Source organism: Sceloporus occidentalis, unplaced genomic scaffold, assembly GCF_023333645.1.
Source record: "Sceloporus occidentalis isolate IW3139 unplaced genomic scaffold, rSceOcc1.0.p SCAF_2, whole genome shotgun sequence".
Taxonomy (NCBI): domain Eukaryota; kingdom Metazoa; phylum Chordata; class Lepidosauria; order Squamata; family Phrynosomatidae; genus Sceloporus; species Sceloporus occidentalis.
In genome coordinates, this window is record NW_028316982.1 from 155,902,360 (window position 1) to 155,920,682 (window position 18,323).

Consider the following 18,323-nt stretch of genomic DNA (forward strand, 5'->3'; position numbering starts at 1 on the left):
AAGGAAAGAAAGGCAGCCACGAACTTCTTAAAGGGTGGCGTCCACCTTCCCAAACTGGGCCACTGGAGTCATCATGCGGGGGGGGGGGGGCAGTCTACCTGAGCAGCTGGGAATTTGGAGAAGGGGTTCATCCGCAGCAATACTGCCCCCCAAAGCTTGTGATCTTTTTAACGAAGAGGGTACTGAGAAACCCCTTGAAAGGCAGAAAAGAGTGAGGAGACCAGCTCCACATGCTCCGAAGTGGACTGTCTCAGGGGAGAGAGAAAGAGAGGCAAAGGAAGGCTTTGGTTTGCTTCTTGGTTTTCTTTTTTGGGGTGGGTGGGTGAGTTGCCAACCGATGCCTGAAGACCCTCAAAGAAGGGTGGGGTGGGAGCAGGGTGACCAGATATAATCTCAAAAGAGGATCAGGCACCACAAAATGGAGGACGTTCAAGAAAAACGGAGGACATTCCCAAACCAAAGTTAAAAACAAACACAGAATTAGCTTGTTAGGAATACTCATAACAGAGGACCTTTGGGAACTCTGCTTGGACTAGGGAAGGTTGAGATGGAGGACGTGCCCGGGAAAAGGAGGACACCTGGTCACCCTGGGTGGGAAGAACCTGAGGTGGAACATCTCAGAGGAGGCGGAGGCTGTGTTTGAGACCATTTTAAGGAGCCATGCTCGGGGGGGGGGGGGGAGAGTGGTTTGGGACGACTTTTGCAGGCCTCCTCTTGAGTTTATCCAACAGGACACGACATTCAAAGGCAAATGGAAACCAACCACACATACACACAAGGCTTTAAAATGAAAGCAGTTTGCTATGTTTTGGCTTCTATTTCACGTCGATCCCCTTTTGTCCACCCCAGATCAGAACCCAGCCAGGTGTTGACAGGGGTGCAAAGCCACTTACACCAGCCTCTTCCTTCCCTTCTCCTCCCTCCTCTTCTTTTCCTCCTTCTCCTTGGTCCCTTCCCTTCCTCGCCGAAGGGTTGACAATAAACCTTTCAGGAAGACAGAACCTCGGATGCTTCTGCAGTGTCAGAAGACTTGAAAGAGCCCCATTAAGCAGGGAAGCCTCCTCGCTTCAAAGGCGCCAGACCCCTCAACATGAGCTCTATGGAGAGAGGAAAAGGAAAAGGAAAAGAAATCATACACAAAGTAGGCGACCAAGTAACCTGTTTATACAGAGCTGTAGCACCGCTTCCGACAACTTCTTCTCTCCCCTCTTTCTTCTTCTTCTTGCCTTTTTTTTAGTAACAGAAACTTAACTCGTTTCAGATGGCTCGTGGTTAAGAGTGTGAGAGAGAGGGAGAGGCACAGAGAGAGAGAGAGAGAGAGAAAGAGAGGAGGGAAAAAAAGATGTTAAATACAGTTAATGCAATATTAATCGCCCTTTGGTGATATAAAATGCAATATTTTCAGGCGGCTATTGAGCTTTTTTCCAACGGCGAGAGCCCAGGAAGACAGATCCGGAGGAAGAAGGCAGACTATAAGGGAAAGAGAGAGAGAAAGAGAGAAAGGCAAAGGAGGTCGGTATGGAAGGCTTTTTGTTTGCTAATATATATATATTTGGCGGCTTGGGGGGGGGTGCTTCTAAGAGAAAGCTGAAGGCCCCCCAAAGGGCTCTGGGAGGCGCCTGGCTTTGGCTGAGGCTCCGGGGAGCAGCTGGGTGGCTTTCGGAGGGGCGAGGAGCAAATCCGAAGAACTAATAATGATTTATGCTAATTCCCCTCCACTTCGGTGACTTTATTAAGGCAGGCGGAGGCTGCAGAGGGAAAGGCGGGGGAGTCGGAGGGCTTTGGGGGGCAGGAAAGGAGGGCATCGGGGTCCCCTCCTGACTCCTAGGAAGCGGACTGAATCCGGAACAACAGGGATTAAAACCCAACTCCGACTGCAATGGGATGCACGACTCAAAGGACATCCAAATCAGGGGGCTTTGCAAAAACCACTGGCAGATGCGGCCTCGCTTTGTAGGTCACGGTCTTTTTGTTCCGATTTGTTTGGAGAGAAGAAAGCAAGGTTTCCTATCGAATGGATTGTTGTTCTTTTTTAAAGTGAGCCCACTTTTTAAAACCCCATAACCTAGATCGTTGGCCCACGTTTCTCTTGCAGGGTTTCCCCAGCACTTGCTTCCCTTAGATGTTGTATTTATATCGTATTCTATCCGTTATTGCAAGCCGCCTCCATCCTGCGGGAGAGGCGGCATATAAATAAACATTTATTATTATTATTATTATTATTATTATTATTATTATTCTCAGGGAGTCCGCTGCAATCAGTTCAGGTTTTTTTTTAGGAAGTTATCTCGGAGCTGTGCCTGTGTGTGGACAGCCCCGATCCTTAATCGCTTAGCTTCGGCAGAAATGATCCAGATGGACACCACTTTGGCTGCCCTGCTTCAGTGCTACTCAGTGGGAAACTGTAGTTCTGTGAGACATTTAAATCCTCTCTGTGAGAGAGCTCTGGTGCCCCAGAAAACTATAAATCCCAGGATCCCATAGCGCTGAGCTCAAGCGGTGTGAAACTGGCGGGTGCAGCCTAAGAAGTGGCTTACTTTGGTCGGGAGATGAGGTGCATTTCTGCGCAAGAAAAGGGGGGATGGGGCGTGGCTTCGGTTTGTGACGTCATCGGGGGGCAGTGACCTCCAACTTTCACTGGTTCAAAAGGTCCCAATGAATCCGAGTGAACAGTGCATCCGACTGTAAATTAAAAGATCGAGGGTGGATACCAGGGCTTCCCAGATTTTGGTCCTTCATGTTTTAGACTTCAGTTCCCAGAAGCCCCAGCCAGCTCTGTCAACAGTCTGGAATTCTGGGAGATGAATCCCAAAAGGAGGGCCAAAGTCTGGGAAGCACTGGTAAGATTTAAAGATGAAATAGGAGCTAACCTGGAGAAAGTCCCCTTCACCTCAGTGGGAATCCCTTACCTCTAAGCGAGCAGAGCCGAGTTGGTTTTAAGGGATCAATAGGATCCAGCTCAGGACTTCATACAACTTCGTCAGAAAGAGTCTTACTTTTTGGTCTCTCCTTCTCCTCCCAACAGCAGTTAGTTAGGTATCTGGTGTTCAAAGGTAGACTGCTTCTGGGTGTGGAGGCTTCATTTAGCGAACAGAGCTAAATGAGAGTATGAATTCATAGGTATGAAGATGCTTCGACCTTTTGGTTGTGGCTCCTGCGAAATCGGCAAGGAGGGAGGTGGGCGGGGGGGGGGGAGAGAAGGCGGTTGCCATTAGTTGTCCTTCACCACCCCAAATGGTTCATTTCTGAAGGGGGGGGGGAAACCACGAGTGCCAACAAAAAAATGGCAGTGATGCCAACTCAGCCCCCGCCCCTTTCCTGGCAGCGCTCCTGTTCCTTTAAGGCAGACAACAGTCCCAAAGTTGTGAGGTTAAAGTGTGTGTGGTGGGAGAGGGCAGGGAACCCCTTCTCCTTTTGATTTTCAAAAAGTCTTTACGTGCTTCTTAAGTAGGATTTAGAGGATGTAAGAAAGGAGAGGAGGAGGAGGAGGGTGTGTGCAAATGAGCCCTTGACAGGTCTGCTCTTCACTGCCTTTCCCAAATCACGGATTCAAGGCACAGAAATCTATTTGGGTTTAGTCTAGTGGAAGGTGGAGCAGAAAAGGATGTCAGGGCGCATTGCTCCCCAAGAGGAGTACTACAGTACTTGCAACTGTTTGGAAAAGCTGTGTGTGTGTTGCTCCCGGCAGTTTACTTTCTTGGCTTCACTTCTATGTCCCCCTCCCACTTAAAGCGAAAGAGTCCCCAAATCAAGCAGCCTCTTCTTATGGAAGGGAGTTCCGGAAAATCCGACGAGGAAGCCACGTGGAAAGCCGACCGTCCATTAACTCTTTGCTGCTCCTCACATGCCAGCCATTGTAGAGTTGGAAAGGCTCAGCTGGGAGTAAGCATGGGAAGACCCTGCCCTCTAAGGATCAAGTGTAAAGCATAAAGCTCAGCATTCATAGGATCCCTCTCTGAGCACATGGAAAGGGATCTTGTAGCACCTTTGAGCAAACTGGAAGAAGATGAGCTTTCCTAGACCCGAGATTCCTTTCTCAGATGGACTATGAATCCCCACTCAGCCATGGAAACCCACTGAGTGACCTTGGCCAAGTCACACTCTCTCAGCCTCAGAGGATGGCCATGGCAACCCCTCTTCTGAACAAATCTTACCAAGAAAAACCCTTAGGGCTGCCATAAATCGGATACGGCTTGAAGGCACACAACAACAACAAAGGTGCTACAGACTGATTTTACAGACTAATACGGGGATCTCTTTGAATCCTCTGAGCACATGCTACGATTCTTTTCACACCCAGATCCACTCCCTCAAAAGGCCAAACAACCTAATGTTGGGAGGGCAAAAAACGTTTGAATTGCTGCGGCTGTGATCAGCTTCGACCCAGTTGCCGACAGGGAACAGATCCATATGCTGGCTTGCACAGATGCAGCCCACACTGCAGAATTAATGCAGTTTGACCCCGCCTTAACTGCCATGGCCGCACCCTGCGGAATTCTGAGATTTTCAGTTTGTTGTGGCAGAGAAGTCTGAATGGCTCACAAAACTACAAATCCCAGGATTCTGTCGCATTAAGACATAGCACTTAAAGCAGTATAAATCTGGATTAATTCTGCAGTGCGGATGCAGCTACAGAGGTCTCTCTTGTCCTCATTGCAAAGGACAAGGAGCTTAGCCCACCTCCGCATTTGCCTAAAGGTGGGAGGGGGTCTTTAGCGGTCCACTTGTCCTGTCGCCTCATGAGGTTCTTTGAAAGCAAGACAGATAATCCAGTTTGACACCACTTCAACTGCCATGGCTCAACGCTGTGGAATTCCTGGGATTTCTAGTTTGCTGAGGCACCAGAGCTCTCTGAGAGAAAAGGCTAAAATGTCTCACAGAACTACAATCCCTAGCATTGCATAGCATTGAGCCATGGCAGTTAAAGTGGTGTCAAACCGGATCGACGCAGCCCGAACAGAAGGATTTCCTGGAAAAAAAGTTCGGGCTTTTTCTCGTGGAAGCAGAGCAAAGATTGGGCTCTTGGGTTCAGGCTTCCAGCATGGAAAGCGTTGGCTTTTGGGCATGGGATAAGAGAAGCTCAAGGGTCGCTGGGGAGAGTCAGAACTATGTCTCTCTGGGCGGTTGTTTTAAGGTGTTAAGAAAGTTTTAGAGGTATTAGCACCAATGCTCTAACCAAGATCCACTCCGATAAAGACATTGCCATCAAGTGTATCTGTACTTTGATTCTTCTTTTACAGAAAAGCGGGGTACAAATACAAGTTTTATTATTATTTATTTATTACTTATCAGGGTCTAAACGTGAGACGTTTCCGTCGGTCTCTTCCATGATCTGCCTGGCTCTCTGTGCCTCAGATGTACTTTGCGGACTCTATAAAGCTCCCCAAGGCCAGCAACGGGGACTAGAAATCCCCACCGCTCCGTTTTCTCTGTGTTTTAAACGTGTGGTCCACACATTTTTGCGTATACACTTTTGACCGACACAGATGCACAGTGTGCAAAGTACAGGATCCGCTTTATATTTACCGCTTTGTTGTGATTTGTCGGTTGCTTTTACTACACATGAGAATGGAGCCCTACTAGGAAGGCAGAGAGGAGAGAGCAGGTGAGTTAGGGCTAGGATTCGTATCTGCCTCAATAGACAATATAAAGGCATGTCGGTATAATCCGATTGGGACACCTGGTAATTCCAGGCAATAGTTAGAGAAGATGTCGCGGTATATAAATGAAGCTGCTATGGCTGTTGCTATGTAGTGACACAATCTGACCGAAAGCCGTTGACTTCAAGGGTGTTTGGACTTCAGGGCTGCTTGTTTTAAAGAACAGAATTGAACTCAGAAGGAGCAACTTTAAATGCCTTAAACAAGTGTGCCTTGCTTTAAAGCTATCCATACAGTCTGTGCAACAGCTTCATTTTATTGGGGTTTTCCTGATTAAATATAAGAATTATATAATAGTACATTAATACAATAATATTATTACAACTTCATCTTCAACAAAAATATAATACAATTATTATCTATTAATATTAGTATTATTATTATCACTATTATCCCGCCTTTTTCCAAGTTTAGGATTCGAGGCAGATTACAACAGATTAAAAAACAACAACAACCCAGTTAGGTCCAAAACACACTGCAGAAATAACCCAGTCTGAGACCGCTTTAACTGCTCTGGCTCATTGCTAAGGAATCCTGGGAATTGTAGTTCACTGTGGCACCAGAGCTCTCCGACAGAGAAGGCTAAATGTCTCAGAATACTACAGTTCCCATCACAGCATTGAGTCAGGGCAGGTAAAGCGGCCTCAATCTGGATTAACTTCTGCAGTGTGTTTTGGACCTGAGTTAAAATTCGCATAGTTTTAACCATGAGTACGGGGCGTGTGCCTATGTGTGTGTAGTTGTCAGCTGTGGGTGTGTGTTGAAACAGAGAGTGCCAAAAAAGACCACACAATACATGTGTCTTGACTTTCAGGGAGGTTTTAAAAAGCCGCTTCTGTTGGTGCCTTCCTTCCTTAAGAGGAAAGGTTTCAGGAAGCATCACTGGACACTCCATCAGATAAAAGGGGACCTTGCAGTGTGTGTGTGTGTGTGTGTGTGTGTGTGTGTGTGTGTGTATGCTTCACGTTCTTCATGTATATGGCACACCTTTCAATTTGGGTGCTTCTGGGAAAATCAAGGGAGAAGGGAACTGTCCGAGAGGGAGAGGAGGAAGATGAACTCTATCTTCCTCCCCTCCTTCTCTGACAGTTCCCTTCTTCCTTTATTCCCCCCATAAATTCAAAGACTTGCCATAGAGGTATATATGTAATAGGGTCACTAGGGCATCTGTCACCCGGTGCAGTAACTCAAGGTGTCAAACCCATTGACCTCCTCCCATCCCACACCATACAGAATCCTTAGCGATGTTTTCTGTACTAATGTTACTCATAAATCATTTATTTTAAAATTATTATATTCAATATATTAATATTGTATTAATATTATTATAATCCACCCACGTCACTGAAAGTCATGGTAAGAGTTGCGACGCAGTATGATTAAAACGATGCCTTTAAAACGGCAATATCCTATTTAGGCAACCGCCTAAATGCATTTGCGTAGACATGGTTTCATCTTTTAGATTGGCAGGTTTGTATTCTTTTTTTCTTCCCCCTTTTCTCATATGGGTTGAGCTTTGCTAACAACGTAAAGCACTGTGCCAACTTTACAGTGCCCTGTAAATAAATGTTAATAATAATAATAATAATAATAATAAACGTAACATTTTACCAAATTTTCACTTGAAGCACATAATAATAATAATAATAATAATAATAATAATAATAATGGGCTTCAAGGGAAAATTTGGTAAAAAGTAATGTTTTTAATTTGTTTTAATTTAAAATAATTTTAATTAATTTTAAAAAAACAAACCAACAACACTGTCCCTTTCCTTTCTCCTCCCACTGAGCCTGTCCTTTTCACTTGCACCATGTTTTCATCATTTTACTGGGAAATAGGCAGGCAGGTGGATGTCACAACCTGTCTCCTGCCACATGCAGACGTTTCAGGAGCTGTGGTGTCACCCCACTTTAAGGTGTCACCTGGCGTGGTCCGCACCCCCCTGGTGACTCCACTGTATATATGAAGAACGTGATGCAGAGGTGCATAGGATCATAGAATCATAGAGTTAGTACTTGTATTATAAAAAGAATCCAGAAAAGAGCAGGCAGCCACTGAAATTAGAATTATAGAATCATAGAGTTGGAAGAGACTGCAAGGGCCATCCAGTCCAACCCCATTCTGCCATGCAGGAACTCTCAATCAAAGCATCCCTGAGAGATGGCCATCCAGCCTCTATTTAAAGACCTCCAAGGAAGGAGACTCCACCACTCTCCGAGGAAGGAGTGCGTTCCACTGTCTAACAGCCCTCATTGTCAGGAGGTTCCTCCTAATGTTGAGCTGGAATTTCTTTCCCTGTATATATATATCTATATATATCTATATCTATATCTATATCTATATCTATATATATATATGAGAGTCGCCCCTAGGCCTGATGTTGACACACACCCATGTATACCCCTCCCCACGTGCCATCTGAGGAGCCTCTCTTGGTGGCGCTTTTGTCGCCTGCGCTGAGGAGCTGGTTGCACTTTGAGTCTCAGCCCCACGAAGAAGAGCTCGACTGGGAAGGAAGGGGGCTGATGCATTATTGAAAGGCGGCTGCTGCCGCTGCCGCCGCCTCCTCCAACCGCTCAGGGGTGCAGCCTTTTCTGCAGCCGGCCTGAAGATGAAGCCTGACTGTCTGACTGCACAGAAGCCCTCTAATATGTTAATGGCCGTAGGGGATGCCCAAGGTAGCGTCTCAAGCTGCTTCGCACACCATATGTCAGGCCGTTAGCCACATGGATCTATTAATCAAAGGCAGAGGGGGGAAAAGAAGAAGGGGAAAGGGCTGGGAGGAGAGAAAGAAAGAGAGAGGGAGAGAGGGAGAGGGAAGGAGAGCAAAGAGAAGGCTTTCCATAACCTCCTCCCCGCACCCGACTTTATTACACATTTCCCTTTCTTTCTTTCTTTCTTTCTTTCTTTCTTTCTTTCTTTCTTTTCCTCACGTCTAGATAGGGGGGGAAAGGTGTAAAGAAAGACAAAGAAGCCTTGATGTTTCCTTGTAAGCCAAACAGAGCGATTATTTCTAGAGAGAAGGAGGCAAGTTTCCTTCTGAAGGGAAAAAAAGGGAGACTCTCATTGGATGGCGGGTGTCTCGGTGTGAATCTGCATTTTTTTAATTTTATTTTTAAAACTCCCATAGGGAGGGAAAACAAAGTGGATCCAGGATCAGAAAGCCAGGTGTTTGAAATCTTATTTTTTAAAAATAAACCACCTAAATTCTAATTAACATGCGACCCAAGCTCTGACTTATTTGCTCCTCCCAGTAAAAAACGGTTCTGTCGAGATCCAAAGCCGAACTTGGCCTTCTGCTGTATCAATGGGCAGAAGGAGGTGGGGGAGAAATTTCTTTAAGGATGCAGTTCACACCCCACTGAGGTCAATGGTACATCTCCTATCGATTTCCACGGTGGTTGATCACACCTGAAGTTAGGAGCCCAAGAGTTAGGAGCAGACAGAAAGGAGATCTAAAGGAACAGAAGAAAAAACTCTCCTCAGATCTCCATGCTAGGGAGTCTACAGTTTCAGATACAGAGAAGGAATGCAACTCTGAATGATTTTGTTCTCTCTGAGGGTCGGGGAAGAGATTGGGGTGATCCAAACAAACTCAAGCTCTTGAAGGCTGTCCTTTCCCGAGGAAATGAAAGGGGATGAGAAGATCTTTGCTTAGATCGGGCTCTTTATTATAGGCAAGCAAGCAAGGATGGGTTTTGATGTAACGCCTTGGCAAAGGCGGGCCTCTGTACATAAATGCATATACACGCCCCAGGATCCGTCAGTAGCCGAGAGCAGGGGTCATTTGGACGTTTTTCAAGACCACGATCCTATGCGCATTTAGGAGTAAGAGCCATGGAAATCAATGACACTTATTTCTCTGCAGAACTGATGAGAAAAGTCCTCTCCAGGGAAAACTGGGGACTGGATCAGAGCCTAAGGACAGGCCTTTGAAACTTTATCCTCAGAGCGAAGAAGCAGGCCTTTGAAATATTTATTCATTGATTTCATTTGTATGCCGCCTTTCTCCCAGAAGGGACCCAAGGCGGCTCACAGATAAAAACATTAAATAAAAATTATAATAAAATTTGAAATATCTTAAAAACGGTATAAAATGACATTATAATATACAAAAAGGTAAAAGCGTGGCTAGAACACCAAAACACACCAAAAGGGTGGATTTTCCTCTGGAGGAAGGCATGAGTGTTGGCATTATGGCCAGGCCACCCGACATAGACATTGGGCTGAGTTTTGGAGGCCTGGTTCCTGCAACAGATAAAATGCCTGGGGCCTGGAAAAGCCCCAACATCTAAGAAGTGCTTGCAGAAAACCTCCTACAAACCAAACAGAAAAAGCCGTAGGAGTGGCCAAGTAACTTCATAAACACATACACCTCGATTTCTCTTATATTCGTCTTTGATGATAGATTATTGCTGGTCTGTTGCATGATTAGTGCTCAGGTTTGCGGTGCCCATCTTTTAAGCATATGCTTCCTTTAATGAACATTTTATTCAAAGCGGAGAAGCCAGTATCCTCAAGCAAGGGCTGCGATCAAGATGGAGATAAATATAGGATGAGATCCAATAAAAGACACAGGCAGAAAGAGAGAGAGAGAGAGAGAGAGAGAGAGAGAGAGAGAGAGAGAGAGGCAGGGGCTGCTCCTTCCTATCTCCCCTTCAGTCCTGGGAAGGGGCTTATTACTTATTACTCCTTTCCTTCCTCCCTCCTCCCCCAGTTCTCCCACCTTCTTTCTAAAATTTGGCGCCCAACACCCTTCTTCTCCCCCCCCCCCTCAGTTAAAAAGGTAACCCCCATATATCTGTCGCTTTAGGTTTCTGGAGACTCGTAACTTAATTCCTCCAGGCTATTCATCAGCCCAGTAATTAAACTAGCAAATGGATGTAAATAAAGTGAAATTGGTTTCATGACAGATGAGCCAAAGAGGCCTCTGACATGAAACAAAGCAGGACAATTATTATTTCGGCACCAGGCTATATGAGGGACTCCATCTGGATTTATTAGGTTCTGCGAGTTATTTGCTGGAAGCAGGCAAGACAGGAAGGCTCACTTTAATTTGACAGGAGCCTCTCTCCCCCCCTTTCTTTCTTTCTTTCTTTCTTTCTCCGAATCCAACCTTTGCATCCTAAATAGGCTGCGGCCACAGAAAGTCTCAAAATTAACAGTAGAAAATCTTCAAGGCAAGATTGGCCGACAGATCCCCCCAAAGAGGAGAGTTTTAGTGCTTGTGTGCATTTAAAAAAAGAGAGAAAAGAAGCAACCACAACAACAACAACAACAACCACAACAACAAGAAGGCTAGCACCTCTCTCCGCATGGTATTTCCTGGCTAGGAAGTATTCCTGTTTTCAGCCCTATTGACCTCAAAGGCAATCCTTTGACATATTAAGCAACTCAAGCCTCTTCTCAGAAGTAAACTCCACTCATCTCTATGGGCTTTCCTGCCACGTATGGGATCGCAGCTCTACCTGAATGGATACCAAGGAAGTAACGAGTTAAAAAAGCAGTTAATTAAACTACTCCCCCCTCTTCTCTGCTCCCGCCAATCATTGCACCAGGGCATTAGTGGGGCATTTGAAGCATCGGGGATTTGCAGTAATTCCAAGATAATCTATCTCTATCTATCTATCTATCTATCTATCTATCTATCTATCTATCTATCTTCTGATCTAGGATCAGAAAGCAGTTTACTGATTCCATAAGTGTATCCTAACGATTGGGCAAACGGTTCCCCCTTTCCAAAAAGGGAAGTTAGTAGTATCAGCAGGTCAATCCTTGACAAATGTTGGCCTTTTCCCTCTGCTGTGCTGCAAAGTTGAAGACAGTGATATCAACGCCGGCGGAAAGGGTAAGGAAAACAAATCACCAAACACGTTTATGAAACATGGTTGAAATGAGAGAGAGAGCAGGTCCAGTTTGGGATGGAAGCAAGGCTAAGGTGCTTTCTTTCTTTCTTTCTTTCTTTCTTTCTTTCTTTTTTAAGGCTCTCTCAGCAGGTGCACATTAGTCCCTTTACCCCTGAAAAGATTAGAAAGGGGCTGCTTGATGCTTAAACGTAGTCTCAATTATTGAAGCGCCTCTCCGTGATTAGCAAGCGAAGTAAGGCGCTTGGAGGAGCTGGAGGAGCAGCAGCCCAGGCAGGAATGGTAGTGCTTTCCTCCCCACCCAAGCAGACTTTCAGCACCCTGGACAGCTCCCGGCCCTCTAACAACCTTCCCAGCCGAGGGAAGCCCCTGGGAGCAAAGCAAAAATGGGAGATGCTTTCAGCAAAGGGGAAAGGAGGGAGGGATTGAGGAAGAGAGGGAGGGAGGAAGGGAAAGGAAAAGAAAGGAAAGGAAAGAAGGAAGGATGGAAAGAAAGGAAGGAAAGGAAAGGAAGGGAAGGGAAGGAAGGGAGGGAGGGAGGGAGGAAGGAAAGAAGGAAGGAGGGAGGGAAGGAAGGAAGACAGAAAGACAGAAGGGAGGGAGGGAGGGAGGGAGGGAGGGAGGGAGGAAAGGAAAGGAAAGAAAAGAAAAGGAAGGAAGGAAGGAAGGAAGGAAGGAAGGAAGGAGGGAGGGAGGGAGGGTGTCAGTTCCAACATGGGTGCCTCCCAATCCTGTATAGGTTAGAAACTATTTCACAGGCCATTTCCCCTTCTTTAAAAAACAAAACAAACAGTTGGAAAAGGAGGAAACAGTTTGCAAACAAGACGGACCAGGAACAGAAGACATCTCTGAGAGCTCTGCCCTTCCAATCAACACAGGACGCATTTCCTAAACGGCAAAGGTTGAAAAATTAGGAAGGGTTTCTTGTGGCAAAGGCTTATTTCCTCCCCCGTCTCTCTCTCTTTCTCTCACCCAGCCAGGGCTAATTATTTAAAAGTTCTTGTAAAATCCCAAGTCCTCGCCTCGTCCTTTAATTAGAATACAGTATGAATGGGGGGTAGCATATGGAGGAGAATGTCAAGGGGAAGGCTGCCAGGGGCGCATCCCAGGAAATCTGTATTCATTTCTGCCTCCTATTTGTTCAGTAATCTCTACCATCATAACTAAATCTTGGAGCACTGATGTAGTTCGAGTTGTTGTTGACTCAACGTCAAAATTCAATCACTGGGGGTTTTGCATCAGCCGGGCTACTTATTTGTCTAATAAATCCGTCATTTTGTAAGAAAAATATTTGAGCAGCCGCACTTGACCTCCTTGGTATCCACAAGTCACATTTATTCCTCCCCAGTTTACCAATGCAAAGTGGAGGCGAGGCGCCTCATGCCTGGAGGAAGGGGGTTGGTTCCTGATTGGATTTTAGATGGAAATGTCTATTTTAAATATCGGGGATGATTAAATTGTACATGGAGCCTGTGTTCTTTGCACAGCCGTCAGCAGGACATTGAGTAGAAAGGGTTCTAATACAGAGTCCTAGCAAAACAACACCACACACACACACACAACCAAATTCTCCCTGAAATGTACCCAAATTTATTGGGGGGGGGGTTTGTGGGTTTTTCGGGCTATGTGGCCATGTTCTAGAAGAGTTTATTCCTGACGTTTCGCCAGCATCTGTGGTTGGCATCTTCAGAGAATGGTGGCATGGAAGAATATCCTAGTATTCTCTGAAGATGCCAGCCACAGATGCTGGCGAAACGTCAGGAAGAAACTCTTCTAGAACGTGGCCACATATTGCCCGAAAAACCCACAAAAAGACTATGGATGCCGCCATGAAAGCCTTCGACTTCACATTGTACCCAAACGATTTGAAAGAAAAGGAGCAAGGAGGTTGTTTTTAGATGCCAAAGCAAAGTCTCATTCCCTCCTGCTGCGGATAGATTCAGGTTCAGGTTCAGATTCAGCGCCTAAGAAACACACAAGACTTCGCAAGGCATCTGTGATGGGGAAGGAGCACATCTCCTCTTAAGCAAAGGCACATTTCTCCTGGGTGCAATCCGGCTCTATCCATCTAAACGGGGGCTATGTGCTATGTCGCAAGTCTCCCTAAGGCAGGCGGGGGACGGGTTCCCAGCTCTGGATGCATGGATTCACACTCAGCTCTGGGGTCCTGGGTTTTGGGCGGCCTCCTTCCAGAGGGAAAAGACACTTTGGCCACGAAGCCTCGCCTTTCAAGTGCTAAACCGGGCTAATGAGGTCGGTCCAACTGAAGATCAAAACTCCTCAGAGAGGAGTGAAGGCCAGCCAGCCCTGTAATGCCGCAAAAGCCACCCCAGGCTCCCGTGCCCTCGCTTAAATCTTATTTAAATCAAGAGCCTTGAAGTGGGGTAAAAAGAAATAGAAAAAGGAAAGCTTTGGGATCGTCACTCGGAGTTTTAGCGTTTTTGATAAACCTTCTTAAATGTTATTCTGGGTGAGAGGGCCCTCAAGGTTTCCTTACGCTTTAAGCCTGTTGTTATACAAATCTAGCACTTTGGTACCATTTTAGTTGCCTTGCCTCGAGGGAATCCTGGGATCTGTAGTTTAGCGAGAGATACTTGGGCTTCTCTGTCTCTTGATGTTGCTGTTGGGTGCTTTCAGGTCGTTTCCGACTTACAACGACTCTAGGACGAGCCCCTCATGGGATTTTCTTGGAGAGATTTGTTCAGAGGAGGTTTGCCCTTGCCTTCCCCTGAGGCTAAACTACAAGTCTCAGGATTCCATAGGCAAAGTGGGATCTATAACTATGTTATGTGAAAGAGACCTTAGATCTGAACCGGCCGGCGCTGGGCCTTAGCTTGGGCGGGTCATTCCTTGTTCGCCTAGCCTCCCTTACAGGGTTGTTGTGAAGGGGACAGGGGGAAGGACTCCATGTATGCCATCCTGAGTTCCTTGAAGGAATCGCCTCTTCCAAACCAGAGTCTGGAGGGAAGGGACCAAATGTGGTCCTCTCTCTGGATCTCTCATCAGCGGTTTTCTTGACAAGATTCGTTCAGAAGGGGCTTGTCCTTGTCTTCCTTTGCCATCCTCTGAGGCTGAGAGAGTGTGACTTGCCCAAGGCCACCCAGTGGGTTTCAGTGGCCGACCTGGATTTAAACTCTGGTCTCCAGTAGAGTGTCAGTCTAACACTCAAACCAGGACACTAATCTGGATATCGGTGGACTTCAACCGGAACCCCATGCCCAGCCCAGCAACCAGGTGTGTTTGGAATTGTGAATGCTCTGAAATGTATTGGGCGGCAACAAGAGACAAACAATGGCTGCCTCCTTTGTTCCTAGAAGTACCCACTGGGTGACTTTGGCTCACACTCTCTCAGCCTCAGAGGATGGCAATGGCAACCCCCCCTCAGAAAGCACTTGCAAAGAAAACCTCGTGAAAGGTTCGGCGGAAGTCGGAAAGGACTGGAAGGCACCCAACAAGAACAACAAGAAGAGACACTAGAGCTCTCTGGCAGAGAAGTCATGGCTTGGAATTTCAGCATCCTTCAGGCTGCAAAACAATGGACAGGACAAGACCTGGAGAGGTTCTCAATCGAGGCCAAAGGCAGTATTAAACCAAGGTTTTGAAAGGAAAAGGAAAAGAAAAGCTCCTTTAAATATCCTTCTTATTTTCTCTCTCAATGGAGGAGTGAATCAAACTGTTCTGCAGAAAGCAGAGGGATGGGAGCCTCGTTTTTATCACTATTAATCCTGTTAATCCTAACAGGATTTTTTTTGGAAAAAAAACCCCAACCCTTTGATGCAACTAAACATAATGCAACACCGTGAAGTATCTTTAAAGCGGTAAAGATCAACTAGTCCTTAAGAGAAACTGAAGCCAGTCTCAGAGTAAGGAGGCTTGGAAATGGACAAGTGAGAGAGAGAATGAGATGGAGGTTAAAGAGGGGAAAGGAGCGGGGAAGAGACCATGAAGGAAAACTCCAGACACTTTTCCTAATAGGTCTGTCTCTCGGAGTGTCTTTACCGAGGTCTGCCTCTGTGGGGCGCCGGTGAGCTGCTTTCGCAACAGCCTTGGATGGCCGATCTAGCCAAATCTTCTGGGCCAAAGTGGCAAAATGTAGGCACTGTGCCTTGGAAACAAAAAGAAAAGGCTAGAAGGCACCTATAACACGGTTCTCTTCCTAAAGCACAATCCAGTCATCTGGTCTTCTCCCTCAGTCCTCCAAAGGCCTTCTTCTGAAAGGGAGGCATCCTGTAGAGGACCCCCATGCTGTATCATAGACATTCTTCCCAGAATTGGCCACTTCTCTTGATCAGTTCCACCCCAACAAAGGAAGGCTCCTTGTGATCAAAGCAACAGAGGTGAAGAAAGAAAGAAAGCGGCTTCTCATAGATGGCTCTCACCCTGAGTTCCTCTTCCGGCAACAGGACTCCTTTCCAAGGAAGGGGACTCTTGAGGGAAAAAGAAGCATTGCTTCTGAGAGGAATGGGGTGCTTTGGGCAGAGTTAAACCTCCACTGTATATAAAAATCTGGGTGGTGCCAGGGGCAGGTGTGGGCAAGTCTTGAGTTGCCAGAAACTTTGTCACGCCTGCCTTCTCAGAGAATTGATTTTATGATAGTTCCAGGATAAGATGAATGCCCTACACACAAAACATTTTATGTCAGTAGGATAGAGAAGACCTAGTGATAATGCCCAGGTGGAAGAAAAGGAAACAAGTTATTATTCAAGGCAATCTTACATGTACCTGAGAAGGAGATTGTTTGCTTTGGGGAGGAATGTGGGGGATGCTAGTCATCTGTGGAGTCCCTCATGCATTTCCAAGAAGATTGCTTTAAGCCCATCTCCCCCTTCAACTGTTTTCAGGGTCTAGGGATGACTAGCTGGAGTGGGCAGTCATTGCTAACCAAATGGTCAAAGCAGCCTGGTTGAAATCAGCAAACCTCTCCATAGTTTTTTGTGGGTTTTTCGGGCTTTGTGGCCATGTTCTAAAAGAGTTTACTCCTCACGTTTCACCAGCAGCCGTGGTTAGCATCTTCAGAGAATGCTGGATTTCTCCATGTTAGATTCCTCAATGGCCAGGACTGGAGAGACAAATTCACTTAGCACCTCCTGTTTCATCAATATGTGTTGTGCAAGGGAGGAGATCAGAGAGACTTCTTTCCCAAAAGTGTAGATCTGTCTTGGTGGTGTGTGTGTGTTGTGTACCTCCAAAAGGCAACCCGAAGGCGACCCTATCATGGAGTTTTCTTAGCAGGGTTCGTTCACAGGAAGCTTGCCATGGCCTGAGGCTGATAGAGTGGGACTTGTCCAAAGTCACCCAGTGGGTTTTCATGGCTGAGTGGGAATTTGAACCTTGGTCTCCAGAGTCCTAGCCCAACCCTCAAACTACTATGCCGATGGTCTAAGAGCAGTGGTTCTCAATCTTTGTTCCTCCAGATGTTTTGTACTTCAACTCCCAGAAGCCCAAAACAACACAGCTAATGAGAAGGGATTCTGGAAGACAAAGTCCAAAACATCTGGAGGACCAAAGGTTGAGAACCACTGGTCTGGGACTGTGAAGGTTTCAGGACCCCAGACAGCACACATGTAAACCAGCCTCACAATTTGTGTCCTTTTACTAGTGAGAGTGGAAGGCGTTTGCAGTTACTCAGTGACTCAGGGTTATTGCAATTCGACTGAGGCAGATCCAGGAGAGGTCATTTCTGCTGGCAGGCCCAAGAAGGAATAAGAAAAGCAGCACCCTCCAGAGTTCGCTCTGCCACACAAAAGGTTCAGAATGTCTGGTGTCTCCCTCACAATATTCTTAGCAGACTTCTTAATGCCCTCTTTTATCATGCATGTTCACTCCACTATAGAACAAGGCTGTAATGCAGTCAGCCCTTTGTATCCACGGATTCGTTATCCACAGATTCGTTATCCACGGATTCAACCATCTACAGCTTGAAAATATTTACAAATATATACATTCCAAAAGGCAAACCTTGATTTTGCCTTTTTATATAAGGATCACCATTTTACTATCCATTATATTTAATAGGACTAGAACATCCACAAAATTTGGTATCCACAGAGGTCCTGGAACTAAACCCCAGCAGATACGAAGCACCCACTGAAATTGTTTCTTTCCGTATTTGCCTTTCTGTGACAAATATAGCCATCATCTTGTTTTCAAATGAAGCATCCAAAAAGTCATCCTGCAGCTGGGGGAAAAATAATCATTGGTCTGTACTGTTTAATAGTGGCATTGCCACTGAGTGATGATGCATTATCCTGGCATTCAGCTTCTACTTGCAAATATTACATTTTTGATCCATTTAGCAGGGGTTCATCTGAGCAGGAAGGAAGACCTGCTTTAGCCCCTTAAAACATGACTATTGGGCCTAACATTATAGACACCTAACAAAAAATTAACTGCGATTTCTAATGATGCTGTAGGATCAGCTTGATACATTAGTTACAAGATCATTACATTTGTGGAGGAAATATACAATGTCAGTATCGTATAGATATTTAGTTTACCAGTCATATAAACTTCAAAATATTGATTAAGTATAGTATACCTTTAACTTTTTAATATTTAAATAAATGCAAAGATTACAAGAACAGCAATGTATAGCTCTTTTAGTATACTAAAGGATCTGTCTAGTTAGTTTTGTCCACTTCAGATTCCCTTTTCTGGCAGAGAAACACTTCTTATGCTGCTTAGCATACTCACCCCCCCCCCCAATATACACATGCTGTGCAACTATGTTTAGATTATGCCCACACCCACATCCCATTTCATTATGATAATGTATTACAGTAACATTTCAGAACAC

General features: G+C 45.8%; 1 long non-coding RNA gene across 2 annotated transcripts in view; it reads left to right on the forward strand.

Moving 5' to 3' along the window:
• Positions 1–1,385: 1,385 nt before the first annotated feature.
• Positions 1,386–18,323, forward strand: part of LOC149319167 (uncharacterized) — a 95,560-nt gene continuing 78,622 nt past the window's right edge. For both annotated transcript variants that reach the window (XR_016279847.1, XR_016279848.1), the window contains exon 1: positions 1,386–1,512. This is a non-coding gene — a long non-coding RNA (uncharacterized LOC149319167). The remainder of the gene's footprint in view (positions 1,513–18,323) is intronic.